General features: G+C 41.3%; 1 long non-coding RNA gene across 1 annotated transcript in view; it reads right to left on the reverse strand.

Annotated features, from left to right (window-relative positions):
* The window catches only part of LOC147575542 (uncharacterized), a 45,374-nt gene that overhangs the window by 3,861 nt on the left and 24,009 nt on the right, over positions 1 to 17,504 (reverse strand). The window contains exon 5 of the long non-coding RNA XR_015242727.1: positions 16,369 to 16,554. This is a non-coding gene — a long non-coding RNA (uncharacterized LOC147575542). The remainder of the gene's footprint in view (positions 1 to 16,368; positions 16,555 to 17,504) is intronic.

Genomic DNA, 17,504 nt, shown 5'->3' on the forward strand with positions numbered 1-17,504 from the left:
GCAACTCCATCTACCTTTGTTGTTTGTGTTAACTGCTGGTTTCCCTCTAACGTCATCACATCTCTTTTGTTATTAGTTGTCTACATAAAAAATTCAGAGCATACTGGGTAATCTCACAAGACCTATACAATGACTGTCAATTCCCTCTATTTCTATGACATGGAACACCTTCATAAGTGTCTTGTTAGAGTTTTGGCGGCTTGCCTTCTCAAGATCTGTCATGGATTCTTACAGTGCACTGTTTGCTGTCACTTCAGGGGTTTGTAGGTGTACTGAGAGGGTGTTTATCACTCCCTAATGTCAACTCATCTACCAAATATTAGTATTTCAGATAATAGCTGCCATCCTTTTTCTGGCTCGCTCCTTTCATGGACCATACTTCATTTGTCACATGGATGTTTAGAGGACGGTTTTGTTGATGTCAGAGAGACCAGTAAGTGAGGTGTCATCTGAAAAAGCCATCAGCTTACAGTGATACCTTCTTCAGACTCATCAGCACAGTTATTTCATTAATAGCAGTAATAAGGCACATGACATTTTTCCAAAGCTTGATGAAAAGGAAAATAATTCTTTACATTTAGTTTTCCACTCAGGTTTCTCTCCATGTGACAAGGATATTTATTTTTCTTTTCTTTTTTCTTTCTTTCTTTCTTTCTTTCTTTCTTTCTTTCTTTCTTTCTTTCTTTCTTTCTTTCTTTCATTTTATTGTGGGAAGAACACTTACCATGAGGTCTATCCTCTTAGATTTATAAGTGTGGAATACAGTCTTGTTATCTCCAGGCACAATGTTGTACAACAGATCTCTAGAACTTAGTCATCTTGAATAACTGAGATTTTGCAGCCATTGATTAGCAATTCCCCATTTCCCTTGTCAGTCACTGGAGACCTATTTCTTTGTTTCTATAAGTTTGGCTATTTTAGGTACCTCATATAAGTAGACCCATATACTATTTTGTCCTTTTGTGACTTGCTTATTTAGCACAGTGTTCTCAAAGTTCATCCATGTTGTCATACATTATAGGAATTCATTATTTTTAAAGGCTAAATAGTATAATAATACAGATGTATGTATTACTTTTTCTTTATCCATCTGTCAGATATTTCCATTGTTTCCACATCTTGACTACTGTGAATAGTGTTGCACTGAATATGTAAGGGCTAATAACTTGTTGATATCTTGATTTTTCAATTCTTTGGATAAATGCTCAGAAGTGGGATTGTTGAATCATATGGTACTTCTATTTTAATTTTTTGAGGACTTCAATATTGGTTTCCATAGCAGGTGCACCATTTTACAATCCCACCAACACTGTTAGTGTGACCACTCACCTGAGCCCTGGACTCCATTTTCCCCAGGTCCTCAAGCATCCCCTCTGTATCTTGCATGTTCGGTCTCCCTTGCCTGCAAAAACCTCTGCTCTGCTCACAAACATGCAACTAAGGGATGTTACCGTGGATATAAACCGTGCTATTTTCTTAGGCTCCTTGAAAACATGAGTGTCTTCCTCAGTGATGAGTCCTTCATCATGAAATCACTTCCCATCTGCCTCCTCATTCCCAAATCAGTGTTTGTGCATAAGTACCAAATAAGGGGGGGGGGAAGGCCAGAAGCTGCCAGTCTCTCACCTTTTCTTTATCCCTCAGCCCATGGCCCCTGTTTCCCTATCTTTCCTTCTGGCCTCTCCTGAACTCTGGCTCTCAGGTGGGGTTGCTCTCCTTGAGGGTGCCATCCCTACGCGGGCCTCAAAAGGTATCGTGCCCTCTCCAACACCCCAGTCTGGATGAGGTCAGAAAACACCTTTAGTGATTCCCTGAAGAACAACTAAGACCATCCAGAAACATTTCAACAAGACAGGACTGAACATTTGGGGTGAATAAGGGAATAACCCGAAGCCAAATTATCTGGCCAGCAAAGTAGGCTAGGCTTCCTCAAGACCTTCAGCCTGAGGATGCCTCCCTGCTAGTTCCCTGTGGCAAGGAGCATCTTTCTTCTATCTAGGAGCTTCTTCAAGTCCTTCTCAAACTCCTCTTGAAGTCCAGACTTAAGAAAGTGAGACCCAGAGATAGCTAACGATCCTCTCTCCTGCTTGCTTTCAAGTTTCATTGTCCTTGCTGAATTACCACCTTTCCTGATGCCCAAATGTCCACCCTGCTCATGGTACGTGGGTCAGGCCTTGGCCTGTGGCCTGAATAGGCCAAACCCTTCCAGATACAACATAATAAATGCAACCTCTATAGGAGACACAGGCATAGCCAGGCAAGTATAATTTTGTTATAGAATCACCATTTAAGACTATCATTGACCCCTCAATTACTAAATTCACTGGCCTCCTCTTGGTTTTCCTTCTCTTCTCTTCTCACTGAGGCACTGGACCCCACTGCTCCCATTTGATACTCTTTCCTGTCTTGGCTTCTGTGACACTGTTTTATTCTGGTTTTTCTCTAAACTCTTTCTCTCTGTTTTCACTGTGTATACTTCTTCCTCTTACACATTGGCATTGCCCAAAATTGGGTTCTTGGCTGTCTTCTCTTTCTCTTTCTCCTTCCAATCACTCAACTGAATAGGTGTTTGTTCCAGAACACCCTAAATGGTGTTGGAACATTGGAATGACTCTTCTCTGTACAGACACAGCTCCTTTCTCCCCAACACATCTTCCTCTTTATCCCTAGGACATCTAAAACACCACCCTGAAAAAAAGTTCTATTCTTTCCTTATCCACCTTCCCCTGCTCTAATGTCACTTCTTCCTTTGAATGCATGATGCATTTAAACATTTTGGGGCGCCTGGGTGGCGCAGTTGGTTAAGCGTCCGACTTCAGCCAGGTCACGATCTCGCGGTCCGTGAGTTCGAGCCCCGCGTCAGGCTCTGGGCTGATGGCTCGGAGCTTGGAGCCTGTTTCCGATTCTGTGTCTCCCTCTCTCTCTGCCCCTCCCCCGTTCATGCTCTGTCTCTCTCTGTCCCAAAAATAAATAAACGTTGAAAAAAAAAAATTTTATTATGTGAAAGGCACCTTTCCAAGGTGCTACATCCTCACAACACCTATTGACTGGATATTATTATCTCTACTTTTGAATGGAGACCAGGCTTTGCTGAGGCCCAGCAACGTGCCTAGTGTCACCGCCTAATGTCACACGATTAGTAAGTGGTGGACCTGGCTCTGAATATAAAATACCCATACAGCCTTATTTGTGCCCTCTTGGGGCACCTCTCTTACTCTGCCTTCTTCTTTTTTTTTTTTTTTTCAATGTTTTATTTTTGAGAGAGAGAGGAAGAGATGAGTGGAGGACAGAGAGAGAGGGGACAGAAGGTCCTAAGTGGGCTCTGTGCTGACAGCAGTGAGCCCGATGTGGGGCTCGAACTCACCAACCATGAGATCATGACCTGAGCTGAGGTCAGATGCTCAACAGACTGAGCCACCCAGGCATCCTTCTTACTCTGGCTTCTATACTTATTTTTGTAATTATTTAATTCCTTTGCATGCAAACTCTTGAGGACTTTCTTATTTTTCTTTTCAGCTCCTGGCATCAAGTTTATAATTTGGAATTTTGGAAGACAGTCTCAATTTCAAATATTTTATCTCACCATACAAATAAGTAGTTTTGACCCAATTTGGGGCTTGAAACTGTGGTCAGTGTATACAAATGCCTGGAGCATTGCAGGAAATCAATAAATATCTATAAAATTGAATTGAATAATTTGGGCAAACAAGCTGGGCTTATTTCAGATTTGAGTGAGAGAGATAAAAAGAGAGAGAGTAAATGATCCCAATCCAAATATAATGCTTTATTAAAACAACAAGCATAAATTTGAAGTGGTCACTGATTACTAGCACCTGTGTATGCTTTGCAAGACTGATGCAATACAGAGTAAGAAAGAACAGCTTTCTGCATCATTTCACTTCCAACATCAGAACAGAAGCGGGGGGAGAAGTCTGACCATGGTCTAATTCCTCCGTGACTGGTCTGCGACTATCTGTTCTAACCATAAAATTCTTGTTCTTGTCCAATTTCTCCTCTGTTTAATTATTCTTTAATTTCAGGGTGATTACATCCACCAATTTGTTTAAAAAAATGCTAGTATTTTTTATGTCAACACTCAAGTATAGTCTTCTCAATCCACTCCTTATGGGAAGTAGGCCTTTTTCTAGACATTTCTAGAAATTTAAAATTAGAGGTATGAACTTATTTTCTTGCTCAATTAGCACCAATTCCCTGAGATTGTACAGAGAGGCCTCCTGTTCTCATCTATACCATTTCCCAAATCAATGGCTTGGATGGCCAAGGGTTAATCTTCTCGGTACAATGTGAATTCTTACTAATTGGAGACAGACCAGGGTGTACTATCTTTATCATGACCTTTTCTCCTAGACCTTGGGCCTATTTCACTTCAGGGTTCAGAGTTCAGCTTCTGCTCTTAAATCTCAACACGGAGTTATTTTCTTCAAACGCCAAACTACAAGTGACTGTTGCCCTGGAAGGATATCTGCCATGTATTTGTAAATAATTGTAGGGTTTTCTTCTTACCCTCTACTCTACCCGCCTCTTACCTTCCTATCATTCTATATCCCTCCCCCGCCTTTGAAGTAAGATCAGTTTTTGTCTTAATAGATGAACCCGAGAACAGTTCTCAGAAGGTCTGACAACACAGCAATGGATAAAATAAATCACACTACATGTTGTCATTCAGCAAAGCCGTTTACAGACAGAGCTATTTTGAAGCCATTAAAAAATGCTATTCATCTCGAACTTGCCATCTGCCTTCTGTTTCTGGACTCATCTATTGCGTTAGCTAAGAGATTAGTCTCAGCGGCCAACTTCCCTCTAGCTCTCCCGTGACACTCGGGGAGACTCTTATGGGAAGAAGGCAATTTATTTTCGCCGAACGACCACATGGCTAACTATACACGGCAATTATACAAAGCAAATGTATCAACTTCTGCCACTGGAGGCAGGGGTTCCCTTTCTGGTCATTAATAATAAATGCTCTTCAGTAAGTAGGGAAACATTTACCAAATAAAATGGCCTGTTATAGATGATCCCCCAGGCAGCTGAGAAACCGCATGGCCATTGAGGAAAGAGGGAAACCGTCAAGACTGAGCTGCCTCACGACCGCACTTGGTTGTCCTGGAAGCATCTCCAAACCGGCAGAAGATGTGACCCATTGGCTCTTTGTGCAGAAAATGTCTAGTCCGAAAAGAAGTGGCCTGGTCTTTCTATATTGCTATTCCATTGCTTCCTTTCCTGGCAGCTGCGTAATTGGGAATGCCGTGAAATCAAAACGAGGAGCAAGTAAATTAGAGCCGGGAAGTGTCAAGTTGATCTACTGTGGCTTTGTGGGGCAGGAGTGCCTGGCAAATTCAGATTTCTCCCCGAGCCCCCTCTCACCACTTCACCCACCATTTAAAATGCTTATTCCTTGTGCTCCTGGATCTCTCTGGAGCCTCCTGTTTGCTCTAATGCTTAGGCTATGACTTGGTCCACAGTCACTCATTCAGTGTACTCCTTTGCAGGCATTTTAATGAACAAAATCCCTGAAAAGGTGCTGACATTTTAATGCCTCCTACTGATACTTTATATTGAGGCAACAAGCTTTGTACTGCCTTCAAAGCCCTTGCAAATCCAAATGCTCTGGGGTCTTAGCTACCTTGCTCACACAGGGGGTGTAATTAAAAGAGACATGGAACATATGCACTTACACCCCGTTTTCATATTGAAGACAGCTGACCATTGCCTAATTAATTTTCAACACCCTTACGAGGTAGGTGTATATTGCCCTTCCTTTACAGATGGAGGACTTCAGGCAGCAGAATGATAAAATCCAAAGCCTCAGGACAGAAACTGCACCTTTGATGAATTCTGCAAAGGGCCTAATGGTGATTGGTTAAAAACAACACCAACAACATTAATAATAGTGTGATGAAACCTGTGGCTTCTCAGCTGGCCCAAAATGTGAACTAGCTCTAGTGTTTTTTAAACTCCATGAAAATTTTGGTCTATTTGATCATAGTTTTGTCAACTGAAGGCATATATGCATCTCTTCTGATAAGCCACAAAGGATGGATGGGATGATGAGAACCAACCTGGCAAGTCTACACTGGCCTTGAATTTCAAGGCACTTTAAAAACTTTTGAAATGTTACTAAATTCTTAAAAAATTAGTCATGAGACACATATTCACAGAGGGGCAATTATGTGCAAAGCACTGAGCGAGGTGTTTAGTCTCTTTCTTATTGGATGTACTGTCCGATGGGAGATAAGACATAGGTGATCGCTCTGCAAAGTAATTGCACATAAGGGCAAACCCAGCCTGTTATGGGAGTGGACTCCTATGAGGAACACCTAATCGAGGAACACCTAATCGAGGCTTGGGGAGTAGGAAAGGTTTCCCAGAGAAAACCATATCAAACCATATCTGATAGCTTACGGACTGGTAGAAGTCAACCAGGGAAAGGAATGGGACTTAGGTAGTGGCATATTGGGCCCACGGGCAGTCATTTTAAAACTGCAGAGGAGACAATGAAAATGCAACATTAGTAAAGCCTGTTCAGTTGGGTTAGGCCAAGTGTATCCCGTTAAAAAACAACCCTCTTGCCTTTAGAAGTGAGGTCTCCTTCCAAAGGAGATGGTCCAAGCAACTGATTTCAGAAATACAACTGATGAGGGGTGCCTGGGTGACTCAGTCAGTTAAGCGTCCAAACTTCAGCTCATGATCCCACAGTTCGTGAGTTTGAGCCCCGCGTCGGGCTCTGTGCTGATAGCTCAGAGCCTGGAGCCTGCTTTCAATTCTGTGTCTCCCTCTCTCTCTGCCCCTCCCCCACTTGCACTCTGTCTCTCTGTCTCTCAAAAATAAATAAAACATTAAAAAAGAAAAAAGAAATACAACTGATGAGAACATGGGGCTTCTCTATATGCTCTCAGGAAAGAAGAAGTATAAAAGGCAATTAGTGTTAAAATTATGTGAAGAAATAAGTTCATACCTGCAATTTTAAATTTCTAGAAATGTCTGGAAAAAGATATACCTCCCACCAGAAGCAGTTTTAGAGGAACATACCAGAGAGATGCAGATTTCCCTTGGAAGCTAATGGGAAACTTAAATGATCATAAAGAGAGGAGGGAAAAAGAAAGAAAAGAAGGAAAGAAAATACAGGATTGGCAACCCAGTTCATATGTAATGTGAGTAATCAATGTGGTAAGAGAATTTGAGAAAAACCTTCTGAAAGAAGCAAATAAAAGTTGACCCTTAAAATGGATTTCATACTGGTTCATTATTCATTATTTCAACTATTTTCTCAGCTTATGAGAGCATAATTCATAGAAAAAAACTTAGTAGTCATTCAACAGAAGCAAGCATTTCTTTCTCTTTGTTACAGACAAGCAATGTCAGACACAAGGAATTAAAAGGGCATTTTAAATTTCATTCAGGAGACTTCTGGGGAAAGTTGGAAAAATAGATACAAGATTATAATACCTCTCAGAGCGCCTGGGTGGCTCAGTCGTTTGAGCTTCCAACTTCGGCTCAGGTCATGATCTCACGGTCTGTGAGTTCGAGCCCCGCATTGGGCTCTGTGCTGACAGCTCAGAGCCTGGAGCCTGCTTCAGATTCTGTGTCTCCCTCTCTCTCTGACCCTCCCCCTTTCATGCTCTGTCTCTCTCTGTCTCAAAACTAAATAAACATTGAAAAAAAAAAATACCTCTCTCATCCCAAACTTAATGAAACGGAATGGACAATAAATAAATAAACCCGGGGCGCCTGGGTGGCGCAGTCGGTTAAGCGTCCGACTTCAGCCAGGTCACGATCTCGCAGTCCGGGAGTTCGAGCCCCGCGTCGGGCTCTGGGCTGATGGCTCGGAGCCTGGAGCCTGCTTCCGATTCTGTGTCTCCCTCTCTCTCTGCCCCTCCCCCGTTCATGCTCTGTCTCTCTCTGTCTCAAAAATAAATAAACATTAAAAAAAAAAAATTAAAAAAAAAATAATAAATAAACCCAATAAATGGTATAGGAGCATTGTTTTAACTTTAGAAAGTGTCTAGAAACAGAAGACTCTGGAAATTGATGCCTGCCTCAATATAAAATCCCTCCAGAAAGAATTCTGTGGAGATGATGCACAGACAAAAGTCTCCTTAATTGTGCCCTCTCCCATTCTACTACCATTTTGGAAATGGGATATGCCACCCAGGGGTGAAAATGAATCATGCCTTTCCAGGGAGTTCTTCCTTGGCACCCTAGATAAATAGTACTCAGGTGTGAAGGAAGAAACCAGTATGGCTCCCCATTTCTTTTTCTCTAACTGGAAGGAAAGCCCCAAGGATGGAATGAAAGTACATCATATCCAAAACCTTTACTTTCATTATTTCACTCAAACTGGGAGTGAAGAGGCATTCACAGCTGGGGAGAAGCATGTAAATCAGGAGATCTTTTTTTATGTTTATTTATTTATTTTGAGAGAAAGAGAGAGGCAGAGAGAGAGGGAGAAACAGAGTCCCAAGCAGGCTCCCCGCTGTCAGCACAGAGCCTGACGCGGGGCTCAAACTCATGAACCATGAGGTGATGACCTGAGCCGAAATCAAGAGTCAGACGCTTAACCTAATAAAGCACCCAGGTGCCCTGCCAGGGGAATTTTTTAAAACTAGAGCAGATTGTCTCCAACAGAAACAATGATTTGGTGGCTAAGCTTGAATTGGGGTAATACTTCAAAATATGAGGGCATCTCTCAGGAGAACAAGACGCACTAGAACTTTTAGCAGAATTCCAGGGAACAGGACTGAACCAGAGATTAAATTCACCAACTGTAATTAAATATAATCCTGGATACAATTCCTCTTGCTCCAGCAAGAGGAAAAGAGAAAGTAGTACACAAGCTATTAGAACACAGACAGAGAGGGGCGCCTGGGTGGCTCAGCTGGTTGAGCATCTGACTCTTGATTTCAGCTTGGGTCATGATCCCAGGGTCATGGGATTGAGCCTTGAGTTGGGCTCTCTCTCATTCCCTCTGTCCCTCTGCCTGTCTCCCCTACTCACACACGCACATGCTCTCTAAAAACAAAACAAAACAAAACAAAACAAAACAAAACAAAAGAACACTGACAAAGGTAAGAGATGGAGGAGACGTCAGAGAAAAATATGTAATAATTGGGCAATTAAAATATCTGGATAGAGCTGTCCCCATCAAATAAGAATAAAATAAAAAGAAATGACACTACAATTATGCAGTGATACTCTAGCAAAAAAGGGTAGAAGCTTTGAAAGACCTATGAAAAAATCATTCTTCAGCAAGACAACAGAACAGGAATACTTTCTGTTACCAATCCTCTATATCCTCAAAGTACCGAGAAAAAGGATAGGAAATCTATAAAACAAAAGTTCCAAACTAGATGTGGAAATTTCTTGGTTTAGAGTGAAACAGTTTTTAATAGTTACGTAGTATCCCATCATCCCATTGATACATACTGATGTAGTTCCCATATTTTTTGTTATTTAATGACTGCACTAAAATTTAAAGGTCTCTGTATGACAAAAGAGCTACAAAGATTAAAAAAGTAGAAACTAAAAATAGAACTACCTTACAATCCAGCAGTTGCACTATTAGGAATTTGCCCAAAGGATACAAACACACTATTTTGAAGGGGGTACATGCAATCCAATGTTTACAGCAGCATTATCAACAAGAGACAAAGTATGGGGAGAGCTCAAATGTGCACCAACTGATGAATGGATAAAGAAGTTGTAGTTATATGTACAATGGAATATTACTCAGCCATCAAAAAGAATGAAATCTTGCCATTTGCAATGACACGGAGCTAGAATGTATTATGCTAAGTGAAATAAGTCATTCAGAGAAAGACAAATAACATCATTTAGCTCATATGTGGAATTTAAGAAACAAAACACATGAACATAGGGAAAGGGGGGAAGAGAAGAGAGGAAAACAAACAAGAGATTTTTTTTTAAGTTTATTTATTTATTTTTGAGAGAGAAAGAGCAAGTGAGCACAAGCTGGGAAGGGGCAGAGAGAGAGAGGGAGAGAGAGAATCCCAAGCAGGCTCCACATCGTCAGCAGCAGAGCCCGATGTGAGGCTCCAGCCCACGAACCACGAGATCATGACCTGAGCCAAAACAAACAAAGTCTGAAGCTCAACCGACTGAGCCACTCAGGCGCCCCAAGAGACTCTTTTTTTTGTTTTTTACTTTTTAAAAAATGTTTGTTTATTTATTTATTTATTTATTTATTTATTTATTTAAGAGAGAGAGCACAAGCAGGGGAGGGACAGAGAGAGAGAGAGATAGAGAGAATCTGAAACAGGCTCCAGGCTCTGAGCTGTCAGCATAGAGCCTGATATAGGGTTTGAATTCATGAACGGTGAGGCCATGACCTGAGCCAAAGTCAGATGCTTAACCACTGAGCCACACAGGCACCCCTAAGAGACTCTTAGAGATAGAGAACAAACTGGAAAATAGTGTGGCAGTTTCTCAAAAAATTGAAAACTTACCCTATGAGCCATCAATTGCACTCTGCATTTATGCCAGAGAAGTGAAAAGTTGTGTCCACACAAAAACCAGTACATGTTTATGGCAGCTTTATTTACAATAGCCCCAAACTGGAAACAACTTAAAGGTCCTACAGCAAATAAATTGAATTAAAAAAATTTTTTTTTAACATTTTTATTTATTTTTGAGAGACAGAGCATGAGCGGGGAAGGGGCAGAGAGAGAGGGAGACTTAGAATCCAAAGCAGCTCTAGGCTCTGAGCTGTCAGCACAGAGCCCCACTTGGGATTGGACCCACGAACGGTGAGATCATGACCTGAGCCAAAGTCAAACGCTTAACCGACTGAGCCACCTAGGCGCCCCCTTATGGCAAGTAAATTATTAAACACAGTTCAGTAATCTATACTATGGGATACTACTCAGCAATAAAAAGGAACAAATGATTGATAAAAGCAACAACTTGGTTGGATCTCAAGGGTATTCTGCTGAGTAAAAAAAGCCCATCTCCAAAGGTCATCTACTGCATGGTTATATTTATATAATGTTTTCAAAATGACACATAATTATAGAATGGAGAACAGAAGTAGCAGTCAAGGGTTAGGGATGGTAGGGGTGGCAGGTGTGACCGTAAGGGGCCGAGGAGGGAGATCTTTGTGCTGATAGAATAGTTCTGTATCTTGATTGTGGCATGGTGGATGAATCTCTATGTGCTATAAATGACATGGACTATACACACTTTATATCAAGGTCAATTTCTGATGTTGGTATGGTACTCTACTCACGTAAGCTGCAACCATTGGGACAAACTGACTGAAAGGTACACAGACCTCTCTGTACTATCTTTGCAACTTGCTGTAAATATGTAATTATTTACATATTATTGAATTATTATTGAAATACAAAGAACAAAAACCCCAACAGAGTATGATTTGTTTAACCCATCAGATCGGAAAACACTTTAAAATTTGATAAAAGTAACTGTTGGTGAAGTGCCAGAGAAGAGGTACAGTCATTCCAAAGGGTAATTGATAGTGTCTATTACAGATAAATATAGGACCTTTCTAGCAGATCTCAGGCGTTTCAAAGAAACACCCATGTACAAAGGAGAGGGACACACCAGGATTCCCCGCAGCTTTGCTTATAAGGGTGAAAAATTAGGACAACCTATATGTCCATCAAAATTGGACTATTAAGAAAATTATGGCATGTTCATATAATTAAACATAGTAGTTCAAAGGAATTAATTGTATTCATATGTAGCAGTATGAGAAGATTTCAAAAATACAATGCTGCTTTAAAAAAGCCAATTACAGAATGGCATATATGGGATAACACCATTTTTAGAGCAAATGTATAAAACGATGTACTACATTTTCTTTAGGTAAATATATATGAATTAAAGATGCTAAAGTCAAAGGTATAAAATACCTCACACAAAAATCCTAACTGTGCTCACATTTGTTAAGGAGAAGAGGGGAACATGAGAATATATTCATCAGGCATCACTTGGGTAATTGAAACTAAGATGACTCTAGAGTTATTTTTTATGTTTATTTTAGTTTTGGATTGTAGAAGCAGTTCACCCCAAAACAGAGACTATTGATATGTTGTGTTTTTCCTTTCGACTGTTTTCCTGCGCATATTTTAACTAGTTTTGAAAATGTGTGTGTGTGTGTGTGTGTGTGTGTGTGTGTGTGTGTGTGGTGTGTTTGATTTTGAATGCAGGATTTGTAGAAACTTAACAAAAGCCTTATTCCATGGTATATATACTGCAAAGAAATTATGGGGCGCCTGGGTGGCGCAGTCGGTTAAGCGCCCGACTTCAGCCAGGTCACGATCTCGCAGTCCGTGAGTTCGAGCCCCGCGTCGGGCTCTGTGCTGACAGCTCAGAGCCTGGAGCCTGTTTCCGATTCTGTGTCTCCCTCTGTCTCTGCCCCTCCCCCGTTCATGCTCTGTCTCTCTCTGTCCCAAAAATAAATAAACGTTGAAAAAAAAATTAAAAAAAAAGAAATTATAACAATACTTATTATTAATTGAGCACCTATTATTTACAAAGTTACTGTCCTATGTGATGCACACATTATTTCTAAATGTCACCACAATCCTATAAATTGCTATACTTTTCATTTCCTTGTGGACAAACTGAAGATGATACTGAAGCCAGAAGAGCTTAAGCAATTTGTGCAAGGTTGTAAATTTGGCCAGAGCAAAGAGCCTGGACTTCTCTCCAAATGAGGTGCCTTCAAGCTCATGCTAGGGCTTTAAGTGAGTTTAGCAGTCTTGGTCCCCTGTAGATAGTTTGGCAACATTAAAGCTGGAACACTTCCTCAAAGCCAACTGTGCAAATTCCCATGATTCCCTGCCAATTAGATGGACCAAGGAGGGAAACAGATTGCCTCTCCTCAGATGGGAAAAAGGGAATGTCACAACAAGACTGTCCCTTGAGGGGCCAAACCTTGATAAAAATCACTCTTCTTAAGCACCCACTTCACCACCACTTTCCTCAGGAGACAGCTGAAGGAAGTAGTAGGTGCCTCCTGAAAACAGCCAATAAAATATCCAAGAGAGAATACGGAATAGTCTCCATTGACAAACACCCCCAAGAGGGGATGTCTTTTTATTTAAAAAAAATTTTTTTTACATTTATTTATTTTTTGAGGAGGCGGAGGGGCAGAGAGAGGGAGACAGAGGGTCCAAAGTAGGTTTGCGCTGTGAGTGCAGAGCCTGATGTGGGGCTTGAACTCACAAACTGTGAGATCATGACCTGAGCAAAAATCAGGAGTCAGATGCTTAACCAACTGAGCCACCCAGGCGCCCCTTGAGATGCTTGATAACTAATAGGTTTACATCGTCTTCCAGGTCCTTGGCCTAACAAGGACAGCGGCGACAAAAGAAATGACAACAAGAGCTAGTACTTACATGTGCACACGTGGCAAGCAGTGTTCCAAGCAATATAATAGGGGCACATGACACAATAACATCACGCATAGTACAGTACTGTCAGAAGCAAGAACTTGTTATCCATTATTGGCATACTTTTAAAAAATCGGTCAAATTACTAGCACATAGGCTCTGCTCAAAAGGCCCTACACAGCTGTAAGTCACCCACACACCTATGGGGAGAAATGATGACACTGCGGCTCTGACGTGTGACTGCAATGACATGATCCACCTGTGCCGAGAGGGTGCTGTGCAAAGTGTCCATCTCTGCAGGCTCAGGGGCAGCCATGATGTTAGTATCCATTGCCCCATTTAGCATTTGCAGCCTGGATGGCGATTCTGAATGATCTTTCCCTAAGACACAGATAAAATCGCTGCTTTCCAGGCAGGAGTTAGTCCTGTGGGTGCATGTGAAACGTCCACTACTCAGGGTGGGAAACCAGCCAATCTCACATTGTGCTTATCTATTGTGCTTATGGTTTAATTTCATACAGGTGCTGACTGTTAGCAGTACAATCCTTTCCCCGAAGAAATAATTATGCAAAAAGCAAGAGAAGGAGCAAGCAAATGTGCTCATTCAGTACCACCTGTCTTCTTGGAGGCAATAGGAATGTATCTTTTCTCCCTTCTTGAGGGGGATCTTCTGAGAAACGAAAACTCTTCTTTTTTTCCAAATAGTAGTTGACCCGTAATTAGCCCCATTTATCCTTTGGAGATGTTAAATATCGTGTTTTCTCCACTTAACAAATGAGAGAATTAGTAGCTTGTCTTTTCTTACACAATCAAAAGTCAGCTCTAGGAAGTCTTTGACCTTGAGACCAAGCCATTCAGTTAAAGTGGAAGGTTGAGCAATGATCTAGCTCACTTGAGTAAGTATGTAGACAGTCCGTGTAGGTCACCGGGACCAGAATTCCAACAGGACCAGAATTCCTTCGGAATCTCAATTCATAGATCTCTCTCCAAATGTTCTAGCAGAGTGATTCACACCCCAGAAGAGGATTCCCCCCAGCCCCCAGAAAGCATATCAGAAATTCAGGGAAGGAGGAAAGTTTGAAAATGCAAGTCAATTTCATGTATGAAAAAGGAAAGAAGATGCCTATTGATTTTATACAGGAAGATGAGTAATCAAAATCAGTCTCTTTGAGGATAGCAAGACATTTTGTTTTTTTCCAGGAGTGGGCGTTGGCTTAGAAATATTGCTCTAAAGTTTAAATGTTCAAGTCTAGATTGACACTTGATGTGTAGGAAGCTCAGAGATTAGATATGCAGGCTTTGGAGCCAGACTGTCTGGGTTCAAATCCTGGTTCCACTGTCTGAGATAAGTTGCCTTAAACTTTCAAAACCTCCATTTCCTCACCTGAAAGTGAAGATGTAGTAATAAGGTGTCTTGGGAATTAAATGGTATGGTGTATGTTAAGCATATAGAAAAGTGTTGCACACATAGGGAATATTCAATGATTATAGCCATTATTACTAAACCATTACTTGATTAATAAAGCATTATTATTAAACCTTGATTATTAAATCATTCTTTGATTTCCTGTTTTGCCCTTGTCCTATTAAGTCTTTCCAGGACCTTCAAGTTCTTGTTGAATGTTCAGGGCTATTCAAAATATATTTTCTCTAGTTCTTTTTTTTTAATTTTTTTTTTAACGTTTATTTATTTTTGAGACAGAGAGAGACAGAGCATGAACGGGGGAGGGTCAGAGAGAGGGAGACGCAGAATCTGAAACAGGCTCCAGGCTCTGAGCTGTCAGCACAGAGCCCGACGCGGGGCTCGAACTCACAGACCGCGAGATCATGACCTGAGCCGAAGTCGGCCACTTAACCGACTGAGCCACCCAGGGGCCCATATTTTCTCTAGTTCTAAGAAACACATAGGGATAGAGAAGTTCATCAGACATAGCTCTGGTGATACAATAATATACTTTGTGTTCTCTGTACTTCTCCCTATTTGTAATGAATACATTTTTGAACCCCCTAATTTTTCCTTTTACCCACCATGGTTCAGACACTATTATTTGTCTACCCAACATTCACTCTCCAATCCTTACATCCTTGTCAATGGAGCCACTGGGCATCTTCCCACTGCCATTTACCCCAGGGGAAATTGAGCCTTATCCCCAGCTATAGAGGATGGATCCTGGGTAGTTAAAGCTAACCATGATAGTTCCATTTCCCATGCTGAATCTCAGATGATGTGAGAGAAAAACTCGAGTCTCTTCATTAACCATTAGCCCCAGACAACTATTGCTCATGGGAAGATATGTATGAGCAATACCACAGCAAACACCACACAGATCGAAGCCACTTCTTTTAAATTTCTAATCTTTTTCTTCCTCTACCTCCACCCTCAAATTACTCTCTATTTTTCTGTAGCTCGTTTCCATTTGGATAAACACATAATTGTTTTCCATGAGGCAAAAATAAAATAAAATTAGAAAGATGTGTAACATGCTGAGAAGTCATTGGGATCTTCTACGTTCTTTACTTCTAAGAAAAATACACAGAAAGGGATGCCATTTCATCCCCTTGTCATTGTCTTGGTCTTGCTTGTATGTGACACCTGGAACTACTGTTGCCATCTTAAAACCAGGAAGATAGGCCAGGTGAGGGCAAAGTTGACAGCCTGAAGGTGGCATAATGGAAGGATGTTAAGAACCTGGGACCTTGATGACATGCTCAACCACTGAACCAACCAACCAACGTGAAGCCCTTAACTGCCGTTGGTCTTATTCTTAGGTAATGCATTTCCTTGTATTTAACCCAGACTGAGTTAGTGTTTTCTATCATTTGTATGTTAAAGCGTACTAACACATGGCATATGAAATCCACATTAAAATGTCTTAAAATAAACTAGAAGTCAAAAGAGTCTCTCTTAGGGTCTTAACATTGCTCTTGATTTCTTGCAATACCCCCCTTCTGTGCACATCAACTGTAATCCTACCAGTAGGGAGCCTCGGTGGCTCAGTCAGTTGAGCATCTGGCTCTTGGTTTCAGTTCAGGTCGTAATCCCAGGGTCATGGAATCGAGCTCCACATGGGGCTCCGCACGGAATGTGGAGCCTGCTTGGGATTCTCTCTCTTACTCCCTCTTCCACTCTCCCTCATGCATATGTGTGCTCTCTCTGTCTCTAAAATAAAGAAAAAAATTTTAAGTAATCCTCACGGCAATCTTCCAAAACATGTTAGAATCCAGACACTTGTCCTCAGCTCCACTGCTGTCATTCTAGTCCAGGACACCGTCATCCCTCTCCTGTACTACAGCAATAGCCTCATAGCCAAGCCACCTGCTTCCATGCTTGTCCCCATTCCTATAATCTATTATTTTCAAGATTGAGATAAAATTCCCATAACATAAAACTTACCATTTTAACAATTTTAAGGTATACAATTCAGTGGGTTTTAGTATAGTACCAGTGTAGTGCAACCAATCACAACTATCTAATACTAGAACATTAATATCAACCCCCCCCCAAAAAAAATCCCATGCCTCATTAACAGTCACTCCCCATTTCCTTCTCTGCCCAGCCCCTGGCTGGCACTAATATGCTTTATTCTTAGCACAGCAGCTGGAGGGATGTTTTTCAAAGATAAATCAGATCATGCCATTTCCCTGCTTAAAACTCTCCCAAAAACTCTGAGCAAGTTTCACATCCTTAGCTTGACCTAGAAGACCATTCATGGTCTGTCTACCTCTCCAATGTCATCTTGCTCCATTTGCTTGCTAGGTTCTGGCCATGCAAGCCCTCTATGTGTTTCTTGAACACACCAGCTGATTCCTACTTCAGGGCCTTTTTTTCACTTGCTCCCATTCCTCAGATGAACTTTCCCACTTTGTGGATGGGTGCCTTCTCATTGTACGGGTCACACTTGGACTGTTGCCTCCTCAGAGAAGCCTCCCTGACCCTACTGCTCTTCGACATTCCTCCTTTTAATTTTCCTCATTTTTTGGTAATATGAAGTCCATAGTTGATATAAATTTCTTTAGTTTTTGGGGTGGCTGGCTGTCTTGGTTGATAGTGCATGTGACTCTTGATCTTGGAGTTATGATTTCGAGCCCAATGTTGGGTGTAGAGATTAC

The sequence above is a fragment of the Puma concolor genome, chromosome D3 (assembly GCF_028749965.1).
Source record: "Puma concolor isolate L17-30 chromosome D3, mPumCon1.1.hap2, whole genome shotgun sequence".
NCBI lineage: Eukaryota > Metazoa > Chordata > Mammalia > Carnivora > Felidae > Puma > Puma concolor.